This window comes from Lissotriton vulgaris, chromosome 3_1 (genome assembly GCF_964263255.1).
Source record: "Lissotriton vulgaris chromosome 3_1, aLisVul1.2, whole genome shotgun sequence".
In the NCBI taxonomy this organism is placed as follows: Eukaryota; Metazoa; Chordata; class Amphibia; order Caudata; family Salamandridae; genus Lissotriton; species Lissotriton vulgaris.
Genome location: NC_141689.1, coordinates 42,580,779 through 42,597,156, shown reverse-complemented (window position 1 = coordinate 42,597,156; position 16,378 = coordinate 42,580,779). Strand labels below are relative to the sequence as shown.

General features: G+C 45.0%; 1 long non-coding RNA gene across 1 annotated transcript in view; it reads left to right on the top strand.

Moving 5' to 3' along the window:
- The window catches only part of LOC147725897 (uncharacterized), a 33,732-nt gene that overhangs the window by 3,958 nt on the left and 13,396 nt on the right, over positions 1 to 16,378 (top strand). The window contains exons 2-3 of the long non-coding RNA XR_015309401.1: positions 1,854 to 1,922; positions 11,232 to 11,291. This is a non-coding gene — a long non-coding RNA (uncharacterized LOC147725897). The remainder of the gene's footprint in view (positions 1 to 1,853; positions 1,923 to 11,231; positions 11,292 to 16,378) is intronic.

The following is a 16,378-nucleotide window of genomic DNA, read 5'->3' as shown; positions in this document are numbered from 1 at the left end:
CAGACTGAGCAGGACAGAGGTTGGAATGATACAGGTATGGAATGAGCAGGTCAGAGGTTGGCACCAGAGAGGGTGAGAGTGCACAGGTCAGAAGCTACGATCAAATGGAGTCAGAGCACACAAATCTGAGTCTGGGGATGAGATGAGGCCAGAGTGAGTAGGGGCAGAACTGGGATGAGATGGGGCCACAGCGCACAGATCAGAGGTTGGGATGAGATGCAGCTAGAGTGAGCAAGTCAGAGGTCAGAAGGAGATGTGGTCAGAGTGCATAGGTCAGAAGCTAGGGTCAAATGTGGCCAGAGTGTGGAGCTCGAAGGTGGGGATGACATGATGCCATAGGGCACAAGTCAGAGATGGGATGAGGTGACCAGAGAGTTCATGTCAGAAGCTGGGATATAATGGGGAGGGAGCTTGCAGACTAGGGGCTAGATGTAGGTAATTTTATTTTACCACTTCTTAAATACCAAATTTAACCGATTCAGTATTTAAGAAGTGGTAAAATAGAGGGGGGATGTAGGTATAACAGAATCGGTAAATACCGAATCGTTAAGATTCGGAATTTACTGATTCTGTAAATACCGATTCGGTAATGCCCATTGATTCCTATGGGCATTGAAGCCCATAGGAATCAATGGGCATTACCGAATCGGTATTTACCAATTCTGTAAATACCCATTCCAGCAAGGGTGCAGGGGGTGTCACTTTGACACCCTCTAGCACCCCAAATACAGGCATGTGTGCCATGTTGCACACAGACATGCCCTAAGGGCATGTCTGTCTGTCACATGGCATAGGTGTGCTTGCACACATGTGCATGCACACCTGGATTCGGTATTTTACCACCCAATTGGATTGGGTGGTAAAATACCGAATCTGAAAGGCCTTTGGGACTCAGAAGAGCCCCACCTACATCTAGAAGTTACCGAATCGGTAAAAATACCGATTCGGTATGTTACAGATTCGGTAAATTTACCGATTCGGTAAAATTGGCCCCCTACATCCCAAAAACCCATTTACCGGTCGGTAACGGCCGAAATCGGCCGTTACCGGCTGGTAAATGGCCACCTACATCTGGCCCCTAATGTTGTGATGAAATGGTGCAATTTCAGAGTAGATGTAGCGAGAGTGCGCAGGTCAGAGTCTGGGATCAAATTGGGCCAAGAACAACGTGAGCAGGTCAGAGGTTGGTATAAAATTGTTCCAGAGTGCAAGGTCAGAGGTTGAGATGAGACAGTAAAAGGGTGAGCAGGTGAGAGGTTGGGACAAGACAGGGCCTGCAAAGTGGGTATGTCCAAAACCAGAGTTTTATGAGCCCAAAGTGCGCGGACCAGAAGTTGGAATGAGAAGTCATCATTCATAGCATGTGGTTACTACCGGACTGAAATGGTACCAACAACTCATCCAGGATCCAGACTGGGAACTTACGGTCTGGTAGGACCCTTGTCCCAGGTTGGTCTGTTCAGGCACAAATGACAAAGAGATGATACTGTGGTTGGTTTAAGGGAAGGTCTGCTCAACCAATCCTTAATCACCTCCAAACCCATTAACCCATTGCTATTTTATCAAAAGGCCCGGATCATCCTTGACTGAGGCCAAAGAGACAGCTTTGCCTCTGACATTTGTGTGATTCTTGGCAGGAGATGCTATCTTTGTGAGTCTTCATTTGACCTGGCGAGGCTATGAGTCCTTTCTTACCTTTTAATGTCACTTATTCTGGTGTCCAATTTCTGTTAAGTAATTTAACCAGGCTGTAAACTCTTATAACCAACAAACATCAGGAGTGTAAACATTTCTGACCTAAGGAAACAAAGTGACAAAAAAGAATCAGAATTTCTTGTTTGTCTCATTTTCAGGGTCTGAGTATGCAAACCTTGAAAGTTTACGCAGACAGAAACAGACCGCTAACACGAACAAGGCCACAGGTAAGATCTTGGCAGGTGAGATTCAACCATACACTGCTAATGTTTGGCGCAAGATCCCCACAGTCCTCAGAAGTGACATCTCTCAGTGATAACAGGCAACTTCATGAACCTCAGAGGTAAAATCCTCAATCCTGAGTGATATGGAGCCAAATCCTGGGAGGTAAGAACCTGAAATCTGAGTAGGTAAGAACCTGCAGCAGTGGGAGGTTAAGAACTAGTAAACCCCAGCAGGAAAGATCCACAAACCCTTGGAGTTAAATCACCAGTCAGGGGAAGAAATAATCCCCAGTTGAGACTGGCCATGTGAGATAAGACATATCAAGCTGCGGAGGTAAAATCCATGAACCTAGGAGTTATAACCGTACTCTTCAGAAGTAAAACGAGCAATGCAGGGAGATAAAAATGTGCAATATTAGAAGGTGAGCTCCGTCAGCCTGCGTTTCTGAGTGATAAGAAGAACAAAAACCTGGTTGATAAGAATCTCCCAGTCTGTGCAGCAAGATCTGCCAGTCCTTAAATGCTAAATCCATGAACCCTGGGAGTTAAACCCACAATACAGGGGGGTAGGAAGACCCATTCCTTCCCGCCCTCCCTGGGGAAATTCAGTAGAGTACTCAAGACCTGGCTCTTTGACTGAGACCAACTATACCCTACCGCCTGGATACCCTCAGGGGTGAGGAGCCACGCTCTATAAAAAATGGATTGATTGATTCCTGCAAGGAAAGATTCTATGGTTCAAAACAACATTAAATGGACAGCCGTAAAATGTGTTTATGAAGCACAGTGATTTCATTGACTCGCAGATCTATAAGGGCCTAAGGCTGAGAGAAGGTCTGGGGCAGTAGGTTGGGGCTCCTCACCGACTTTCGGACAGAAGAGCCCATGTTATGACGCTGGAAAACTGCTGACTGGGAATTCTGACAGGTAAGCCATCTCTCCTACACGGGAAGCGTAGATTTCTTCAATTCTTTGAGACAAAATTACCAGGTTCTGGAAGGTAAGATCTCCATATAATGGCATGCAATGCCTCCATTACTCAAAAGAGTCACTCAATACTGGTGCCCTCAATGTTGGGAGGCAAGAGCCCTCAGTATCGGCAGGTGCGATACCTCTAGATCAGGGGTAGGGGATCCTACAATGCTGGTTTGTGTAACCCCCCAATATTGTGCACTGAGAGTCCTTAAATACATGAAATGCCTCAATACATCCCTCAGGACTTGCAGGCATGCTCCCTACACCCTGCTATGGACAATGCCCAGAATTGAAAAGGAGAGGTCATTCATTTTGGGATATGGGTTCACCACAATCCAGGAATGTAAAACTCCACATTTTGGAAGGAAGTATTCCCCAAAAGGTGGACATAAGAAGATCTTTCAGTAATGGGAGACTGAATAAATCAGTACTAGTAGGCACGATCCTTCAGTACTGGAAGGCATGATGCACTAATACTGGTTTGTAAAACCTAAGGTATGGGGAATACTAGGTTGTAAGACCCTTCCTTGCTTAGATGATGACTCAGTACGTGGAACTAAATTTCCACATTCCAGGTGTGTAAACCCCTCAGTATTGTGAAGGAAGATTTCTTTAAAGCGGCCTAAAGGTCACACAGCGCTGGGTTTAACATTGGAAGTACTGGAAGATCACGTCCCTCAACCCTGGGATGTAACCCTCCCTCATTACTGAGAGGTAAGATTATGATAGTGAACAGCAAAAAATGTTGTGAAGGAAGATTTCTTCAATACTCAGAGGTATAACCCCTCACTGCAAGGGCTCAGATTACAAGGTTGCTGGATTTTGGGATACCAGAGGGCAGGATTCCTAAATACGGCTCATACCACTGCACCAAATTCTAGAGATTAAAATGTTTCTCCATGGAATGGAGAATAACCACATGCACCCTGAAATACGGGGTCCTTTTTTGCGTGGTTTTCCTCTCTTCTGGGGGAAACCACTAGCAATTTCTGCTTGTTCAGAGCAGGTGGAGAGGGAGGCTGGTGGGATCCTAGGGCTTGGCTTTTGATGGTCCCCAGCTCCTGGCCATAGTGTACACACTATTGATAATCAATTCCTAGTCATGGTCCACACACTATGAAGTGGTCCCACTTCATCTTCGCTCCATTCCTATTTTTAGTCACTTCCGTAAAGCCTTAAAAACTTTTCTTTTCTCTTTGGCTTTCCCTCCTTAGGTTCCCTTGTGTTCCCCTCTGTGAGTTCTGATCCAGGTCCCCCAGCGCCAGGAAGCCGCTTGGCAGCAGTGCGCTTTATTAAATACTGTTTTCATTTCATTTCATTTCATTTCACTATTGATCATCAGCTCCTGGCCATGGTCCCCACACTATTGATCATCGGCTCCTGGCCTTGGTCTGCACACTATTCATCCTCAGCTCCTGGCCATGATCCGCACACTATTAATCATCAGCTCCTGGCCATGGTCTGCACACTATTCATCCTCAGCTTCCTGGCTATGGTCTACACACTATTGATCATCAGCTCCTGGCCATGGTCTCCACACTATTGATCATTGGCTCCTGGCCTTGGTCTGCACACTATTCATCCTCAGCTCCTGGCCATGATCCGCACACTATTAATCATCAGCTCCTGGCCATGGTCTGCACACTACTCATCCTCAACTTCCTGGCTATGGTCTCCACACTATTGATCATCAGCTCCTGGCCATGGTCTACAGACTATTGATCATCAGCTCCTGGCTATGGTCTACACACTATTGATCATCATCTTCCTGGCTATGGTCTACAGACTATTGATCATCAGCTCCTGGCCAAGGTCTCCACACTATTGATCATCAGCTCCTACCCATGGTCTCCACACTATTGATCTTCAGCTCCTGGCCTTGGTCTGCACACTATTGATCCTCAGCTCCTGGCTATGATCTACACACTATTGATCATCAGCTCCTGGCCATGGTCTCCACACTATTGATCATCAGCCCCTGGCCATGGTTAATACAGTATTGATCATCATCCCCTGGCCATGATCTACACACTATTGATCATCAGCTTCCTGGCCATGGACTACACACTATTGATCATCAATTCCTAGTCATGGTCTACTCACTATGGATCATCAGCTCCAAGCCATGGTCTACTCACTATTGATCATCAGCTCAAGGTATACAGACTATTGATCATCAGCTCCTGGCCATGGTCTACAGACTATTTATCATCGGCTCCTGACCATGGTCTCCACACTATTGATCATCAGCTCTTTGCCATGGTCTCCACACTACTGATCATCAGCTCCTGGCCATGGTCTACACACTATTGATCATCAGCTCCCGGCCGGCCATGGTCTACACACTATTGATCATCAGCTTCCTGGCCATGGACTACACTCTGTTGATCATCAGTCCCTGGCCATGGTCTACACACTATTGATCATCAGCTCCTGGCCATGGTCTACACACTATTGATCATCAATTCCTAGTCATGGTCTACAGACTATTGATCATCAGCTCCTGGCCATGGTCTACACACTATTGATCATTAGCTCCTGGCCATGGTCTACACACTATTGATCATCAGCTCCTGGCCATGGTCCCCACACTATTGATCATCGGCTCCTGGCCTTGGTCTGCACACTATTCATCCTCAGCTCCTGGCCATGATCCGCACACTATTAATCATCAGCTCCTGGCCATGGTCTGCACACTATTCATCCTCAGGTTCCTGGCTATGGTCTACACACTATTGATCATCAGCTCCTGGCCATGGTCTCCACACTATTGATCATCGGCTCCTGGCCATGGTCTCCACACTATTGATCATCAGCTCCTGGCCATGGTCTACTCACTATTGATCATCGGCTCCTGGCCATGGTCTCCACACTATTGATCATCATCTCCTGGCCATGGTCTACATACTGTTGATCCTCAGCTCCTGGCCATGATCCAAACACTATTGATCATCAGCTCCTGGCCATGGTCTCCACACTATTGATCATCGGCTCCTGGCCATGGTCTACACACTATTGATCATCGTCTCCTGGCCTTGGTCTGCACACTATTCATCCTCAGCTTCCTGGCTATGGTCTACACACTATTGATCATCAGCTCCTAGCCATGGTCTACCCACTATTGATCATCAGCTCATGGTATACAGACTATTGATCATCAGCTCCTGGCCATGGTCTACAGACTATTTATCATCTGCTCCTGGCCATGGTCTCCACACTATTGATCATCAGCTCTTTGCCACGGTCTCCACACTACTGATCATCAGCTCCTGGCCATGGTCTACACACTATTGATCATCAGCTCCCGGCCGGCCATGGTCTACACACTATTGATCATCAGCTCCTGGCCATGGTCTACAGACTATTTATCATCGGCTCCTGGCCATGGTCTCCACACTATTGATCCTCAGCTCCTGGCTATGATCTACACACTATTGATCATCAGCTCCTGGCCATGGTCTCCACACTATTGATCATCAGCCCCTGGCCATGGTTAACACAGTATTGATCATCATCCCCTGGCCATGATCTACACACTATTGATCATCAGCTTCCTGGCCATGGTCTACACACTATTGATCATCAATTCCTAGTCATGGTCTACTCACTATGGATCATCAGCTCCTAGCCATGGTCTACTCACTATTGATCCTCAGCTCATGGTATACAGACTATTGATCATCAGCTCCTGGCCATGGTCTACAGACTATTTATCATCGGCTCCTGGCCATGGTCTCCACACTATTGATCATCAGCTCTTTGCCATGGTCTCCACACTACTGATCATCAGCTCCTGGCCATGGTCTACACACTATTGATCATCAGCTCCCGGCCGGCCATGGTCTACACACTATTGATCATCAGCTTCCTGGCCATGGACTACACTCTGTTGATCATCAGTCCCTGGCCATGGTCTACACACTATTGATCATCAGCTCCTGGCCATGGTCTACACACTATTGATCATCAATTCCTAGTCATGGTCTACAGACTATTGATCATCAGCTCCTGGCCATGGTCTACACACTATTGATCATTAGCTCCTGGCCATGGTCTACACACTATTGATCATCAGCTCCTGGCCATGGTCCCCACACTATTAATCATCAGCTCCTGGCCATGGTCTGCACACTATTCATCCTCAGCTTCCTGGCTATGGTCTACACACTATTGATCATCAGCTCCTGGCCATGGTCTCCACACTATTGATCATCGGCTCCTGGCCATGGTCTTCACACTATTGATCATCAGCTCCTGGCCATGGTCTACTCACTATTGATCATCGGCTCCTGGCCATGGTCTCCACACTATTGATCATCAGCTCCTGGCCATGGTCTACATACTGTTGATCCTCAGCTCCTGGCCATGATCCAAACACTATTGATCATCGGCTCCTGGCCTTGGTCTGCACACTATTCATCCTCAGCTTCCTGGCTATGGTCTACACACTATTGATCATCAGCTCCTGGGCATGGTCTCCACACTATTGATCATCGGCTCCTGGCCATGGTCTCCACACTATTGATCATCAGCTCCTGGCCATGGTCTACTCACTATTGATCATCGGCTCCTGGCCATGGTCTCCACACTATTGATCATCAGCTCCTGGCCATGGTCTACACACTATTGATCATCATCTTCCTGGCTATGGTCTACAGACTATTGATCATCAGCTCCTGGCCAAGGTCTCCACACTATTGATCATCAGCTCCTGCCCATGGTCTCCACACTATTGATCTTCAGCTCCTGGCCTTGGTCTGCACACTATTGATCCTCAGCTCCTGGCTATGATCTACACACTATTGATCATCAGCTCCTGGCCATGGTCTCCTCACTATTGATCATCAGCCCCTGGCCATGGTTAACACAGTATTGATCATCATCCCCTGGCCATGATCTATACACTATTGATCATCAGCTTCCTGGCCATGGTCTACATGCTATTGATCATCAGCCCCTGGCCATAGTCTACACACTATTGATCATCAATTCCTAGTCATGGTCTACTCACTATGGATCATCAGCTCCTGGCCATGGTCTACTCACTATTGATCATCAGCTCATGGTCTACAGACTATTGATCATCAGCTCCTGGCCATGGTCTACAGACTATTTATCATCAGCTCCTGGCCATGGTCTCCACACTATTGATCATCAGCTCTTTGCCATGGTCTCCACACTACTGATCATCAGCTCCTGGCCATGGTCTACACACTATTGATCATCAGCTACCGGCCGGCCATGGTCTACACACTATTGATCATCAATTCCTAGTCATGGTCTACAGACTATTGATCATCAGCTCCTGGCCATGGTCTACACACTATTGATCATTAGCTCCTGGCCATGGTCTACATACTATTGATCATCAGCTCCTGGCCATGGTCCCCACACTATTGATCATCGGCTCCTGGCCTTGGTCTGCACACTATTCATCCTCAGCTCCTGGCCATGATCCGCACACTATTAATCATCAGCTCCTGGCCATGGTCTGCACACTATTCATCCTCAGCTTCCTGGCTATGGTCTACAAACTATTGATCTTCAGCTCCTGGCCATGGTCTCCACACTATTGATCATCGGCTCCTGGCCATGGTCTTCACACTATTGATCATCAGCTCCTGGCCATGGTCTACAGACTATTTATCATCGGCTCCTGGCCATGGTCTCCACACTATTGATCATCAGCTCTTTGCCATGGTCTCCACACTACTGATCATCAGCTCCTGGCCATGGTCTACACACTATTGATCATCAGCTCCCGGCCGGCCATGGTCTACACACTATTGATCATCAGCTTCCTGGCCATGGTCTACACGCTGTTGATCATCAGTCCCTGGCCATGGTCTACACACTATTGATCATCAGCTCCTGGCCATGGTCTACACACTATTGATCATCAATTCCTAGTCATGGTCTACAGACTATTGATCATCAGCTCCTGGCCATGGTCTACACACTATTGATCATTAGCTCCTGGTCATGGTCTACATACTATTGATCATCAGCTCCTGGCCATGGTCCCCACACTATTGATCATCGGCTCCTGGCCTTGGTCTGCACACTATTCATCCTCAGCTCCTGGCCATGATCCGCACACTATTAATCATCAGCTCCTGGCCATGGTCTGCACACTATTCATCCTCAGCTTCCTGGCTATGGTCTACACACTATTGATCTTCAGCTCCTGGCCATGGTCTCCACACTATTGATCATCGGCTCCTGGCCATGGTCTTCACACTATTGATCATCAGCTCCTGGCCATGGTCTACTCACTATTGATCATCAGCCCCTGGCCATGGTTAACACAGTATTGATCATCATCCCCTGGCCATGATCTATACACTATTGATCATCAGCTTCCTGGCCATGGTCTACATGCTATTGATCATCAGCCCCTGGCCATAGTCTACACACTATTGATCATCAATTCCTAGTCATGGTCTACTCACTATGGATCATCAGCTCCTGGCCATGGTCTACTCACTATTGATCATCAGCTCATGGTCTACAGACTATTGATCATCAGCTCCTGGCCATGGTCTACAGACTATTTATCATCGGCTCCTGGCCATGGTCTCCACACTATTGATCATCAGTCTTTGCCATGGTCTCCACACTACTGATCATCAGCTCCTGGCCATGGTCTACACACTATTGATCATCAGCTCCCGGCCGGCCATGGTCTACACACTATTGATCATCAGCTTCCTGGCCATGGTCTACACGCTGTTGATCATCAGTCCCTGGCCATGGTCTACACACTATTGATCATCAGCTCCTGGCCATGGTCTACACACTATTGATCATCAATTCCTAGTCATGGTCTACAGACTATTGATCATCAGCTCCTGGCCATGGTCTACACACTATTGATCATTAGCTCCTGGCCATGGTCTACATACTATTGATCATCAGCTCCTGGCCATGGTCCCCACACTATTGATCATCGGCTCCTGGCCTTGGTCCGCACACTATTAATCATCAGCTCCTGGCCATGGTCTGCACACTATTCATCCTCAGCTTCCTGGCTATGGTCTACACACTATTGATCTTCAGCTCCTGGCCATGGTCTCCACACTATTGATCATCGCCTCCTGGCCATGGTCTTCACACTATTGATCATCAGCTCCTGGCCATGATCTACTCACTATTGATCATCGGCTCCTGGCCATGGTCTCCACACTATTGATCATCAGCTCCTGGCCATGGTCTACATACTGTTGATCCTCAGCTCCTGGCCATGATCCAAACACTATTGATCATCAGCTCCTGGCCATGGTCTCCACACTATTGATCATCAGCTTCTGGCCATGGTCTACACACTATTGATCATCGGCTCCTGGCCTTGGTCTGCACACTATTCATCCTCAGCTTCCTGGCTATGGTCTACACACTATTGATCATCAGCTCCTGGACATGGTCTCCACACTATTGATCATCGGCTCCTGGCCATGGTGTCCACACTATTGATCAGCAGCTCCTGGCCATGGTCTACTCACTATTGATCATCGGCTCCTGGCCATGGTCTCCACACTATTGATCATCAGCTCCTGGCCATGGTCTACATACTATTGATCCTCAGCTCCTGGCCATGATCCAAACACTATTGATCATCAGCTCCTGGCCATGGTCTCCACACTATTGATCATCAGCTCCTGGCCATGGTCTCCACACTATTGATCATCAGCTCCTGGCCATGGTCTACACACTACTGTTCACACATTCTTGGACTCAGTATTGGCCTCTGGTCAGTAGGATACACACCTTAGCATTGGCTGACCACACGCCTTTGTCCATATAACAATCACATACTTTTAGGCATGAGTGGACTATAGGTCATGGCCATATGATAGCGATGACACACTCCTTGGCATATTGTTCACTGCAGACCCATTCCCATCTGATAATTATCACACTCTATTTTGCCTGGTGTTTACCAGAGGCATTATGATAACAGTTCCATACTTGTGGGGCTTGTTGCAGCCCCTGGTTTATATATCCCGTAGCTCTGCCGAGCTTCACATCTTCATGGATAGACATATTCCCATAGACTTGAATCTTCAACAATTGACTGCATACCTCTCCACTATCTAAAGTCCCAAATGACAGGGTGATTGTTCGACACAGAATGGCTTTGTGTGAATATATTCCGAATGAATGTTATAATAATGTTATCTTTGCTATGCCAATGAACAGTAGTAGCGCCACACAACCAGAGTCTCAATGCTTGCATCACCCTACATTTGGATCTATGACTACTTTTAAGGAGATCTGCTGTATATGAAGGCGTACTGATGCACAATATATTTTAAACTTTCCTCTTCTGTTTTACAGCAGAGAATCAGGATGTGTGCACTTATGCAGACATTGTCTTCACAAAGAAACCAGAGCAAGGTATGAAGGAGGTCCATTGCGTAGTAAATTAAAATAGAATAAACGAAAAAGCAGAAAGAAAAGAATGGAGAGAAAAGGAAGAATACAAGAGAGTGAATATGTGAAATATGAAGAAATACAGTAAGGAAGAGAGTGAATGAGATGAGCAAAAGAAACATTTTAAAAAGAGGAAAAGGAGTAAAAGATTAGAGGTTATGGTTAGAAGAATGAACTGAAAGATGCACATGAAAAAGAAGAAAGAGGTAATTGAGAAAAAAGGGAGCGATAGGGACAAAAGACTTCAACAGCTAAAGATTTTAATTTAAAATTGTTTTATTTTTCAGCACGTAATATGCAAACAACATGGTATAAAGAACACATTTTTTACTTATTTAAGTTGGAATATCATAAAATCATTCACATAACTCACTTGATATTTCAAATTAAGTAAAATGAACTAAACCCTGCTCAGCAAACTCAGCTCTGATGGCAATTTCAGCCAAGAGCCAAGCTATGTACCAGCGCCAGGAGACATCTGAGGCGTCAATGAGCAATTACTGAAACTCATCACCAAATCACCCCGATTGCCACCCAACTACATCTTTGTGTGAGATTTCCATCTCCACTGGAATGGCACTGTAGATTTGCATAGATTATGCAACTGAGTATCATGCTAAGTACAATGATCTAACACAAGTGTAGGTATGAGTCTGACAAATAAGAAAGGATCAACTCTTGATGTCCTAATTAATAAAGAAAGGTCCCTTTCTATTGACTGCAAACTACCAGTGGACTCATATGACTGCAATATCATCCCCTTCCGCCTCACCTCCAAAAGATGGCTAATTAAATGCCAGGTCTACAGACCAAAGCAATGCATTAGAGCTACAAGTCATATCAATACCACAAGCTGTCAATACCAATGAGCTTGTTACAAACAGTGTGTTTCATCTTCAATTCATAAACAAGAAGCAAACAATAACCAACCTGACCTCTCACTACAATAAAACCATAGTGAGTATAATGGACAAAATGACACCCATGAAACTTGAGGAAAATAAACCAAAATCTCCTCTCTATGGTACAATAAGGAGCTAAATGAAGAGAGAAGGGAGCATAGAACTGTGGAAAGAAGGTCGAACCAAAACCCCTCAATCATGCATCTGTCTCAACTTAGGAGTGAAAGGAGAAGGTACAAGAACAACATCATTGAGGCGAAAGTTCCTTCTTCAGATTTCAAATGGACTAGGTGAGAAACAACTCGTTGACATCATCAAGCAAAAATCATTCCCAGCCTCTAAAATTACAGTCAACACTCCAAAGGATAGATGGGAGGAGATGTCTGACTTCTTTGCTGTAGAAATGAGAAAGATCAAACTCTTACTAGCAGGTATTTCAGCTGGCAGCCTGTCTTACTTCTTAACTCAAATAATGCTCCCTAGAGCAAATTCAGAAAACTGATAGATACATAACTCATCAATACAGTAGCCAAATTAAGACCTGCAGCACACATCACAGACTCAACTCCCTCCACTTTAATTAAGGGGCTCAGCTATCACATCTCCCCTTGCTCGGATGCAAGTGATCAATCCCTCGATGACCCTGGGTGTAGTAGCAGACGGTATGAAAATGGGTGAAGTCATCCCACTCTTGAAAACAGAAAGAGCTCACCCTGAAGACTCAACACATTTCCATCCAGTGACTCCTATTCCTTGAAAAGATTTTGGAGAGCTGTCTTTTGAATCAACTCAAGCAATTTATTGAGGATACAAACCAAGTAGGCAACTTAGAATCAGGTTTCAGAGCTGGTTGCAGCACAGAAACAGCTACTCTGCAGATGATGGAAGAGGCTTTTCATATACTGGACAAGGGTGATTCCTGCGACCTCTCTGTGGCATTTGATAGTCATTCGTGATATCGTACTAAACACTCTGAAGGAGAGAATGGGGATAAACGACATAGTTGTACATTGACTGCCCTCATACCTCAACAACCGGTCACAACAAATTAAATTCATCCCAGGATTATCACAGGGTTTCATACCATCACTTACTTTTTCTAATCTGTACATGGAACCTCTGACCACAGTCCTAAATGACTTGAAAGTTACCTACTATCTTAAAGCCAAAGAAACCTAGCCTTACCTAAACTTTCACCTCTGAAAGGTAGGTACCTCTTAAACTACATACAAAAGGATATTTAATCTTAGCTCTAATTCAACCACCGAAAGATGAACCTGCTGAAGACAGAATTCCTCCTCATCGCTCTCCCTCATAACTACCCCTGATTCAAGACTGGCTAGACTCACTAAATGCACCAAACGGAAAGCCCCAAATCACCGAGGGCATCAGATCTCTTGGGATCACCCTGGACAAGAACCTAAACTTGATAGCTCACATCTATGCTATATTAAAATGCAGTCAACACCGACTTGTGCTGCACAACTACAGAAATGTGATACCAATCGGAGTGCCAAAAACACATGTAGCACCATTGAAGGCTGCCCTCAATGCAGCAGCAAGACTGGGTCCCGATCAGAGCTAGATGTGTCTTCTGGGTAGTCCGTTTCGCTCACCAAGCCCTCTACGGCGGCACTCCTAAATACCTGACTCAATAACTCTTACCTGGGGGTAGCCATTCTCTGCACCATGAGGAGTCTCTTCTTCTGGCACCTCAAAGGTTAAAGAAACAAAAAACCTCATTTTGCTCTTTTTCTGGAAGTGTACCTAGATATGGATATTGATTCATCCTGTGATACACACAATCAATGTTTCCATTCTTTTCAGAAGAACTTAACATTCCCTACTGATTGATAAATACATAATCTCCCTCCATTATGTGCTCTGTAAATAGATTCTCATTTGGTCCCACTTTAGTACTTGAGAAACACTTGCTTGATAGCTCCACATTATGTGGATTGTACATAGTTTCTAGTTTGGTCCCCCCTCCCTCCCAGCTATCTTGATAGCTATGTTGTCTCTCTTGAATCCCAGATACCTCCTTGAAGTGTCAGTCACTGCAACTTTCTTGTGGATGTTGTACAGTGCTATGGCACTCCTGGGTCTTAGAGATAAAATATAGATAACTAAATATCCATATGCATTCCATGCCTTGTGGCAGTGGGTGCCCACATCAACTGTCAGCTTTAGAGCTAATGAACTTTATCTGAAGCTGTTATTTGTATTTTTAATCAATCTGGATATATTACCAAATTCAGTGTTTTGAGATGTTCTTGTTTTTACACAATAACATGTTTTTGCGTTTAATTCTTTTATCGCTTCCTCTTGCACATGTAATGTAGACATAACTTTGCCCTTAATCAATGCTTGTTTTATTAACGTCTTAGCAGATGTAATAACTGGCTGATAAAACATTTCCTGACATCTATTCCTTATTACCAATGGTATGAGTAGGTGAGGTGTTTTGATTGTATTCCAATTTAAAACGTCACCAAAATGGTTGCCAATGTTAAGTTGTCTTCCACAAGATGTGTACAAGGTTATCTTGCTGCCATCTATGACATATCCTACATCTTGTAATCAATAGCCTGCTGATCTTTCAGGATCATAGTAATATCTGTGCAAAGCTGTAAACATAATTTAGCATTATTCATTCAATGACTCTGGGTTCCCATTGTCCAAGCATGTATCCATGGTTCCACTCAATGCAACCTTTTAAACCTTTGTGCCTTGAATTCCTACATTTTATTATCCTTCAGTAGCATTTAGGGAGTTTTGAGTGAGGACGTTTGGTAGACTTTGAATTTTGTTGCCCTGATAGCTTCAACTTGGCCTATGCTATTTAAAGTGTTCGCTCAATACAAGCCTTAAAGCCAACTCCTAGGAGATGCGTAATCAATCAACGAGGGATAGTAAGTCAAACTACAGGATCATTAAGAGGTTAATGGTAAGAATGGAAGAAGAAATGATGAGAGCCAACTTTTTTGTAATGAGACAATTTGGAACCCAACATAAATGTACTCAAATTAAGAAACACAATATTGTTATTATAGTTATCCGCTGGCTATGACATATAGGTTACATGTGAATCAATTAAAGTGCCTGGATGGTGGAATATAAGTAAACTACTGATGTGCATATTAAGACGGCCCAAGAAAAATCATTAACAAATCTCAAAAAGGTGAGAAGGGGTAGGGTTTAAATAGTGCTATAATTAAATAAAAAAAAGTATGTAACAACTTAAAATACAACAAAATGAGCAAAAAGAGGAAGCTTTAAAAGGAAATCCCTATAGGTGGCTCATTCTAAAATAAAGAGGGCAGGCATGAAATAAATAGGATCAAAAATGGCTGACAGAAGCGGGCAATCAGAAAGGAAAAGAGAATGGAGGAATGTGAAAGGAAAAAAGACATAGGAGAGCATGTAAGGGTTCACCTACGGATTTGTGGATGCACACAAATAGCACTGAGCACGGCCATCAATTCACTGCACTAGGACATCATAGTACATTAGCAAGGATGCGTGCGTGTTAGTGATGCAGTGGTCATACATATGAAAGGCACTATGCTGTAGGGGGGCTCTATATAAATATATGCTATATATAATTTACAGTTTTAAGGAACATAGGCCATAGCAGTCGCGTTTGAGGGGTGGGTTTGAATAGCCGCTGCGTTGGTCATCAAGCAGCAGAGGATAGGCCCTGATGGCTGGTTTCAAAGTACGGGAGTACGGTGCTGGTGGGGTATGCTTGGGTATTCTAGTGTGCGGCGTACAGAACGCGCTCAAAGTCATGTTAGGGGTGTATTGAGGAGGCAGGTGGGAGCAGTATGGGCAAGCCTAGGGCTGCCTTGAAATCCTTAGTGAGGAGAGTATAGAGTTCAGGATTTAGCTGATAGGCATCAAAGTGAAATGGGGAGGGAGTTCAGGCAGGGTGGTGGGAGCAGAGCAGAAGTATGAATGGGGTCCAGATGATATAAGTTGTTACATCCTTGTGGGAAAAGGAGCATTTTGAGACTGACCAAGGGGCACTGCTGCTCTTAAAGTGGGCGTTGAGTGATTTGACTACACGGAATAAATAAATAAAATAAATAAATGGCAAGTTTCTTACATTTTTAGAAGCGGAAGCAACGCGCAATATCAATAGGAGAA